Genomic DNA, 9,650 nt, shown 5'->3' on the forward strand with positions numbered 1-9,650 from the left:
CTAGACGGCCACCAAATACGCTTCGACGAAGTGGACATTCTGCACCAATCTGAAAGATACTACCCGAGACTCACCAGAGAGGCCATCGAAATATTTAAACAACAAAACAATTTTAACAGAAAAGAAGAAATTACGGCACTCAATCCAGATTGGAAGCGCGTTTTGCGCCAAACAGCATTTGGGCCGAAGCGTTGGAACCCCCACCCATCCCCCACGCATGAGCACACACGGCTGGGCTGCATAAATACGACGGGGAATCTAGCAGTTGAATCAGTCTTAGTCGGAAAGCACGGGAGATCACTTCGCCCACTGCCTGATCGCCTTTGATAATGTCCACCACAGTTGTGGACGAAACGTCAGGAAGAAATTCCCATAGACCACGGCTTCAAAGCCCGGAAAACATTCCTAAATGTGATTTAACCGGCCGTGAAAGCCTTCATAGTCTCATTAACTGATAACTTATTTATATTCCACTTTCATCCTAACAGATCAAAATTATCGCACTAACTAATACGTAAATGTAAAACTAACCGAAAGTAACTCAAAAGTAAGAAACTCGGCATACGGAAGCCGAAGTGATCAATTTGATTTTGTTTAATTTACCGACTAGCTTCACGTTTCCAGGTTGGGCAGTAATAAGCAGTATTATAGTCAAAGACATTAATAAATAGACCAAGCAAGTAAATCATTGATCCCGATTAGTTTGGGACCAACATTAAATTCTACCGATTTGCGATTTTTCAGTGAAAAAGCAGGTGGTAGTGATGAAAATACTAAAAGTACGTACCGATCAAAAAGTAGAATTAATCGGAAAACGAACTCGCCTGGGTGCTAGCCATAGGCGTAGTAAATATTCTAAGCATATGAAAGTTTGACAAAGATTCATTAATTTTCTGACTTTTATGTCCATGTTTTTCATGTCACTATCACGTACTCCCCTTTGCGGTGTTGAATGAATGGTGATGAATGTTTCATTATGTTTTCTAGTAATTACCACTTCTTTCTTATAATTTTTTTAATATAAAATTTCGACGCTGTTATTTTAACGACATTTGCTTGTCGCTTACAACAAACTAAGGAAATATAACACTAAACATATTCATGGCAACCGTTTTCCTGCTATTTTCTTGTTGATGCTACTCATATATATCAAATTGAATACCGAGCCGGCAAAACAGCGCTCGTAAGTACCTACTTTTGTATCGACTCTGAACCAATGTTGCTCGCATCGAAAAACGTAAACAAATGCATCTGTTTAATATGAGATTATAGTATAAATTAACTCGAAACATAAACAACATTCTGGTACATGCTACTCCGACTTGTTAACATCGATTTAAAGTACTAATTAAGCGTCTTTCGTTATTTGGCTGGAACTCAAATATCAACAGTGTTTGATAGTAAAGTTAAAACAAACAGAATTTTGACTGCAAATACATCTTGCTTATTATACAACTACAGAATTTTTACATAATACTTGAGCCAACCAAAATAATGCGTTTAAATTAGACCTGGAATTATGGGACAAATTATATTCTATGAGAATTGGAATTTTTTTTTACGGAGATTGAAATTTCTAACTTACACTAAGGGTGTTTAATAACAGTGTCTGATTTCTGAAAGTTCCTTTCCAGAGTCTAGTGCTGGGATTTAATCTTAAAATGCACGATTATTCTCAATGAGATTGACTGTCATATAAAATAAAATAATTTTGAGGCACATCTGTATTTTATCTTCAATTAACTTATTCCATATTAAACGCGTGAGAAAATGGACTGAAAATTTCGTGGAATCAATCAGGGGATTATTTATAGGTAGTTGTTAGATGCGGGACAATATTTCAGAATACTATTTTAATTCTAATTTCGCAGCTATTAACAATCCAGCCGATTTTCTTATAATCTTATTTTTTTCTTATTGTAGATTTTCCACTTTGTAAGACCAAATTGAAAATTTTAGCTCCAGCTTAATTAAATCGGATCGAGGCAAGTTCCTACTTACATTTTTTTGGATAGTGCTTCCCAAAACAACACTTTGGATAGTGCTTCCCAAATGTTAAATATGTTAGAAAGAGATAATTTTATCGATTTTTTATATGAGCTGCGATTATTTTATCAGAATCTTATAAGCATGCTACGCCACACTTGAGATTAAGCTATAAAAGCCCAATTAGCAAATTACAATATTTCTAAATTATTTCGATAGTGATTTTTTACAGTTTCTAAAGCTTTATCTAAAATAGGATTTCGCAAAATTTTTATATTATGATTTAAATATAAACTGTGGAATGTAAATATGTTAATTCAAGTGTTGTTTCGAAATACTCAAAGCAAATAGTTTTTCGCACTGAAATCCTTATTTAGTAATTCACTGTTTATGAAATACGTACCGATCTACCGAAAAATTTAAAAAAAATTATGGCATTGTTTCGAAAATTTTGTCTTTCTGTAATTGGGCTTTTTATTACAGTGTGCTTCCATATTTTATTGTAATAAACTATTTATTGTTCAATGAAAAGCTTGAATTTGATTGAAAGGCTTTGAGTCAGTATCTAGTTCCACCAATATGAATTTTAAACCGCAATTCCCAAATAACAAGTAAAATTCGGAAACAACGATTCCGTCATAAAAATGCACAAACGAAAGCTATATGAATATATATATTAAATTCCACGTTTGTAAACTAGGTATAAGAAAATCCATCCATTGGTTCAAATTATATCAATATATATCATAAGTTTGTTGTTAATTAACAATTAAATTTAGTAAAAACTTAATTGCAAAACCTTTAGTCAGTCAGTTAGCCAGAACCTTATTATAGTATAAAAGGAATTTAAGGTTTCAAGACGGAAAAAACCTAAAAGAATGTAATGTTTACCAATTATTGACTGGAGCCCAGTCAGGAAATTAAATTAAAAAAAAATATATTATAAGTGGCTAAACTCAGTAAATCTTAAATAAATAAGAAATCGTTAAAAAAACTTTAGATACAAAAAGCTTCCTTCTTATTCCTTCCTGAATTATATATGAAGTAATTAAGTTTCTTATGGAATCGATAATAAATATACCCAGTGGCGTTCTTATAAAATAAACAATGTTTTAACTAATTTAAAGTACACGATTCGATTAATGGAGCTAGATTTTTCAGTAAATAAATTTTCTATAAAAAAACTGATTCATAAATTACTTACATAATTTCTTGTTTGTTAAATCCCAGAAAATTAAATTATTTTGATTGATTATGATTGAAAACGTTGTTCCGAAATTCGAAAATGATGAAAACTGTTCAGTTTGTTTATATATGAACAAATTTCTTTACTGCAAACGTACCTACTGAAAATATCAATAAAAAAAACGTAGAGACGTGAATGTCCGGTGAGAAAATCGGCGTGGAACAAATAGCAAAGTAAAAAACAGTTAACAGAAATATAAATGGATTATTATTTTCTGAGTAGCACCACATATTTGTTCCTATCTTTATGTTAAAACTAATATAGACTAATCATGCAAAGATGATGCATTTACTTACGTGGTGCCGCATACAAGTCCTGTTAAAAAATTGCGATTCCCTTTAGGGCTTATTGTCGATGCTGAAACTAATCAACAACTATTGACACTGACAAAAGAGTGAAAATCCCAAAATTCTATGGTTACGAATGTCAGGGTTCACCGTAATCCTTCCGTAGAATTATTATATCAAGTATTATTAATACTTCCTCTAATATCTTACTGCCAAAACGGCTACTACGCGATCCGTATAATCTACGAGATCCGTAAACTTACTACTTACTTAATTGTAAACATCAAATATTTGCTTCGGTAGTGAATTCACGTTTCAAGTAATTTTTTATTCGAATGAATCTAAAGCTGCCATTTTTCTTTGCGACTCTTTTAATTTGCAGATTTAGCTGACACATTTTTTATGTGATTGTACAGGACCGCGCGAGCAGGCATTTTTTTAAAGGCGTTGCATGGTATATTATAAATATGTTCAAGATTGTTTATTAGTGCGCCAAAGTTCGATATCTAGGTAAATATAAATTTTAACAAACTAACTGTAAGACAGAACCATTTCATGAAAACATCACGCCGCAAAATTTTCTTATTTAAAAACCCGCTTGACAGTTTATCTGATTGCATTTTATTATATTATATTTAAATGTATTACTAGATTTCTCTATGAAGAACGTTTATAAAATAGATTTTCTGAATAAATGAGACGGAGCCCCCCATCTGCCACATATTTAATGTAGCCTAACAATACTTTTATCGTCATTACTAATAAGTTGGTCTTAATAATCACGGTTTTAATTATCCTGAAAATAAATTTCTAATGTATTTTAACAGTCTTTTTGACTGTGGTTATCACTCAGTTGATAGATATGTAATTATATTGTACTGAATTCCTATACAAAATAATCTCATTATTTTATATATGTGCAATTTCTCAAATTATTGATTGAAAAGGCCAACGTAACTGAATAATAAAAGCTTTTATATTCTAAAGCGGTACAAATTTTCCATTAAGATTTGGGAGTATTGGCTGGTTTTTTCATTATTTAGAGTTTCAAAAAGGCATTTGTCGTAAAGTTTTGCTTTCGCTATTTGAATGCCTCGTCCAATAATTGTCACTTGACAATAGCATAGAAAACCAAAGAAATAAAAAACGTTAATAGACAGATCTTTGAATCTTGAATTTGATCTTTGAAATATGTGTACAACTCTACTTTGAGGAAGTATTGTACCCAAGGTAATGTTGGTTAATTACAACTAATCTGTTTTTTTATTAAACCAACTACTCACAATTGAAGGCATAAGCATGTTAAAATTGACCATGTAGACCTGAATTCAGTTTTTATTTTCCCGTAATTCTTTAAAATTAATGAGTAGTAATTGAAGAGTTAGTTTATTGGCTTTAGAGTACCTACGTTAAAACAATTAAATTGTCAGCCTTGATTAAGTAGTAAATTGATTAAAAAACGTATTCCATTACACGGATTATTTAAAAAGTTGCTGCTCTTTTCACGATTTCGTTGTGGACTTACAATTGTACACCTGTGTATATGGAGTCCCTAGTAAACTATGATTCCAGAATACTTTTATTCTGCTTATCCGAACCCGAACGCATTTGAGGACACTGTGTATATCTAATGAAAAATTTAGATGCAGACTATATGTATTTTGAATACAAAAATAGTATTTGTTGTTCCATATAGCGATTATTAAGTTTCCTAAATATCCATCTTATACATAATCAAGCTACAATTTTCAACTAAAGAACTTTTTAGAAGCCGGTTAATGGAAGTATAAAATAGATACAGAAATGTATCTAGTGTTCTAAGTTTCCATGTATAAATACACTATACATAAAACACTATAAGGAGCGCAATGACGCCATGCCGTACATCAAGGAAATTAAAAATATTTTGTATTAAATTTCTCTATTCTATCAATAGTAAAATAATAAAGGCGTCAGACATAAAATTTATTAGATAGCTAAACAAATGTGGTAATCGAACGGTGGGGTTGTGACGCACTCTCCTACGTCAGTTCTTTTTCTTAATTGTTGTTAAAATAATTATCAACTATTTTGCTTGTATAGATAATAATTAATGTTTTAAAACATAAATATTCTTGTTTTAATTGTTATAGATAACAAATTTGCAAAGTCCAGACGAGACTTGTGGAAAATATGTGCATGAAATGTTTGATGCCATTTTATATTCTTCAAATTACCACAAATCAATAATAGATAGAACGTCATTTAAAAGTTACTAAAATCAAGTCGCTCTTCGACAAACATTAGCTGGAATGAGAAACAATCCGGAGGTCTCAATAGCATTGCTTCATACAGAAACGAATACTTTTACGACGCTATAAAATGCTGGTATAGAATGTAAAAACAATTCTAGTGTAAAATATTTGCCCTGAACGAAACGAGCTCTAAATTCCTGTTGAATGAACTGTTTAGGTACGTTGACTTTGACTTTAATGGCTCGCCGGTTTTCCACTTTTAATAAGTTGAATGGAACGATTTAGGAAACTTTGTAGGCAGCAAAACAGTGATTAAAATGTCCAAAAGCAAAATTAGTCTGCAGGAGTTTTCAAGTTAGCAAGAATGAATAAGTACAAAAAAGTATTTGTTTTACATGAACGACTTTCTACATGCACTAAATAATTAAATGATATATATAAAAAGCAGCTTAATTAATCGTTAAGCAGTAACATATTATGGTAAATACAAATAATTAAATAACGTAGGTAATATATTAACTTTTTATTTTCTCTCTCTCTCTCTCTCTCTCTGTAAAGTCTGAAAATTAAATCCGTAAAATATCAGTCGAAAGCTCACGAGTAAATATATTATTTCTTAAAAAATTCTAATAAAAGAAAACGACATTTCAGAAATGTTATTCAATCATTAAAAATAGTTACTTACACGTAACGCTGTGGTTTTCCACTTCTAGTTATTTTATCTTTAATTTGACAAAAACAGATAATATTTAATTAAACAACCTTTACAATTGAATTTTTCAAAGACTTACAACTTGAATGAACGCAATCAGCCAAATGATTGAATAGGAACTCTAAATACTACTAAGTTAAACAGAAAGAGTTTAAACATATAAAATATCTTAGATAAGACTTATTCTTTACTTAGGAAAAGAAAAATATCTATATAAAAAATAAAACTAGAATTATTTTAAAAACCGTAATATTTTTGATGTAGTAAGAGTACTTAACAGAGACAATTAATTAGCTTGTGATACCAATTATCTTTTGAGCAATCTAATGATATTTAAAACCTTGTTTAAAATTCGAACAACAGATCCTACAATTATCACGAAGCGGATTTGATTTTTAATTTATATGCAGATCAATAAATGAACATTAACAAGTTCTCTAAATTAACTTCGGTATTATCAAGTTGACCTTATGAAAATTAATCATTTTTTGTCAAATAGAATATTAAATAAATCAACTCATCAGAGTTTACATCAGTGTAATATTCAGTAGAGCGGCTTTTATTTCCATATTACATATGCGATTGTTTTCTTACATATTGCTTTTGTTTCTTACATAAGCGTTCCCATACAGTATCTTTCTGTTTGCTATATTTTTATTCATATTTAATATAATGTTTTGGAATCGTTAGCAGAACGTTATGTTTTTGTTTGTTTCGAAAGCTCTATTCAACCAAAAATTACTTTTTATATAAGTTACCAACCAAATTCGGTATTCTAGAAATAATGCTTTCTGTTCAAAAGTATTATTGCCTGTGTCTTATTTGACACCCCTAAATTTTATGTGAAACAATTGAATTACAGAAAATCGATTATGAACTTTGCAGATGCCACGCTAAAACGAAAATTGGTATTGATACCCCAACAGGTAGAATACAGGGAAAGAAGAAACACTCTAAAAAGTTAATATTGACCAAAGCTAATATTGATTTGTATTCGCCTTCGGTTATTGGTCATGGAGAATGTCTCTATTGCAATGATATTAGCAATTAATCGGTAACAAGAATATACAGAATTCAGGGTCAAATATAATATAAGTTGCAAATGTGCAGTTCTGTCCAGCTTTACTCAACACCTATTTTTGGTAGAACTGATTCACAAATTTACTCTAAGTTCAATCCAAGTGTTAGTGTAGATCCGTTTTCATAATTTAGAATTGGGATATTATTGAGTATTTTCAATATTCGAAATATAGTAATGAAACGTAGGAAACGTGTGTTAAAAATTCAATAATAATAATTGGTTTTGTTATGAAACACTTTATAAAACTACATAAAGAAGGCGAGCAGAAACTAATAAATTATGAAAATTACATGGATGTCTGTTTTAAAAAATACATAATTTTGTAGATGCAAGAAGTTTGATTCATCTTCTGAACTTTTAAACTAGTTAACTTAAAAACTAGCAATATTGTGAATGTTATTGAAGTTTTATTTTGTTGCGAACAAACACAGTTTTAATTAAAAATACATTATTATTATAAAAGGTAGTCTCTTAGAAAGACATTGTTTTTAAGCGAATTGAACTACAGATAAAGAAACACTGTCTCAAAACATATCGACTCAAGTCGTCCTGTTGCTGCAGGATAGAGAATCCGGCCTTGTCAGTAATAGTTTTTTCCATCATTAAGAACGTAGACATTAGAATTCAACATGTGTGCGCCTTTAACTTTGCAATATCAGCACTGAATATCTAACGGGAAATGTATTCGAAATTGTGCAATTGATCCACGTTGAAGGGATTCCGTAAGTTAGACTAAATCGACTGTGAAGCGGTGAAAAGAGACTAGTTAAATATTAATAGGAGTAAAACGTTATTGACTGATAAGATTGGATGTCGAATAAACAAGTTTTATTTGGGACAAGTCTGCATGAAAACAAGTTTCTCGGATAGAAATGGAATTCACGGGGCAAAATGACTAATTTTCTTTTAGTCAAAGGGTAATTGCTTTTTTGAGGAATTCAATTACGACCTATAAAACAAAGTTAGCAACGGTCCAATTTTACTTTTGCGGTTTCGTCTAGCTCAGGCAAATCTGCCGAAATTAGTTTTATCCATTTATAAACTGCGAGAGGACGGTATTCGTCACGAGCAAGGTTATTTGCAATGTTACGAAAGAACTTTTATTTATTCATAAATTATTAAATCAGTGAAAACTAGAAATGACATTCAAAAGTGGTGAAAAAGAATGAAGTAACTTATTTGCTATTCTATTTAGGTTTGGTCAATTTTAACTAATCATAGGATTGGTTGAATTAAGTTATTATAAAATATTGTTTTCAGCTGAACCAAGAGCTGTTTGTAAAGATGTAATTTTAAATACCGCCCAGCTTAAAGAGAGTTTTAAAAAAAATTAAACTTGATTATACGTGGTTTAAGCCCTTTATAAAATAATAATATCAATTTTCTAATCACCCGTTATATGACATTGGTATCTCACAGTTGCCTTTGGATCTGGTCCATGCTGTAATGATTCACAAAAGGAACTGTTTCTTTGCATTAGATGCAAGATTTCATTCTAGTAGAAGCAGTTAGCTCAATATGTGATATACAAATATGCATCGCAAATTTAATATAGAAAGGACTGCTCTTCCCCGTTCATATATACGTATATGAACAAATTATCAAAACTTAGCAGGTATTAAATATGCAAACGACACTGCCTTTGCAACCGACAACAACATTTCCGAAAATATGGTGCAAAAACGTCAGACACTAAAGATCACATGGTTATATAAATGGAAACTACAACTGATGAACAGACAATTTTGGGGATAACAACTGCCAGAAATTCAAAATTTTCGAAACATGTACGAAATACTAGGACAGAAATTATAAGGATATCTAAAAATTGAAGATCATCCATTTCTAGACCACGGCTAGACTATTGAAACATACTAAGAGTAAATGCTGCCGATAAAACTAAGTAATACTTTCAGAAAGCAGAACAGCTTATAGTAAAACTGTAGATAAAAATAAGATACCCTGAAAACGCACTATACAACCCATAAACTCAGTAAACATTCTGCAAAATACTGCCACAAACCCAGAAAGAAAGTGAAAAACAATCCACAATACTGAACCATTTTCGCCTAGCAAGATAGACTAAATAACACCGATTCCAATT

General features: G+C 30.9%; 1 protein-coding gene and 1 long non-coding RNA gene across 3 annotated transcripts in view; one reads left to right on the forward strand and one right to left on the reverse strand.

Moving 5' to 3' along the window:
- LOC125502695 overlaps positions 1–3,688 on the reverse strand; it is a 6,372-nt gene extending 2,684 nt beyond the window's left edge. Inside the window, exon 1 of the long non-coding RNA XR_007280476.1 lies at positions 3,529–3,688. This is a non-coding gene — a long non-coding RNA (uncharacterized LOC125502695). The remainder of the gene's footprint in view (positions 1–3,528) is intronic.
- Positions 1–9,650, forward strand: part of LOC109538991 — a 133,485-nt gene that overhangs the window by 91,005 nt on the left and 32,830 nt on the right. The gene's annotated exons all lie outside the window — the stretch shown is intronic.

This window comes from Dendroctonus ponderosae, unplaced genomic scaffold (genome assembly GCF_020466585.1).
Source record: "Dendroctonus ponderosae isolate FM_Combo_2020 unplaced genomic scaffold, Dpon_F_20191213v2 Dpon_F_20191213_1, whole genome shotgun sequence".
NCBI classification, from domain to species: domain Eukaryota; kingdom Metazoa; phylum Arthropoda; class Insecta; order Coleoptera; family Curculionidae; genus Dendroctonus; species Dendroctonus ponderosae.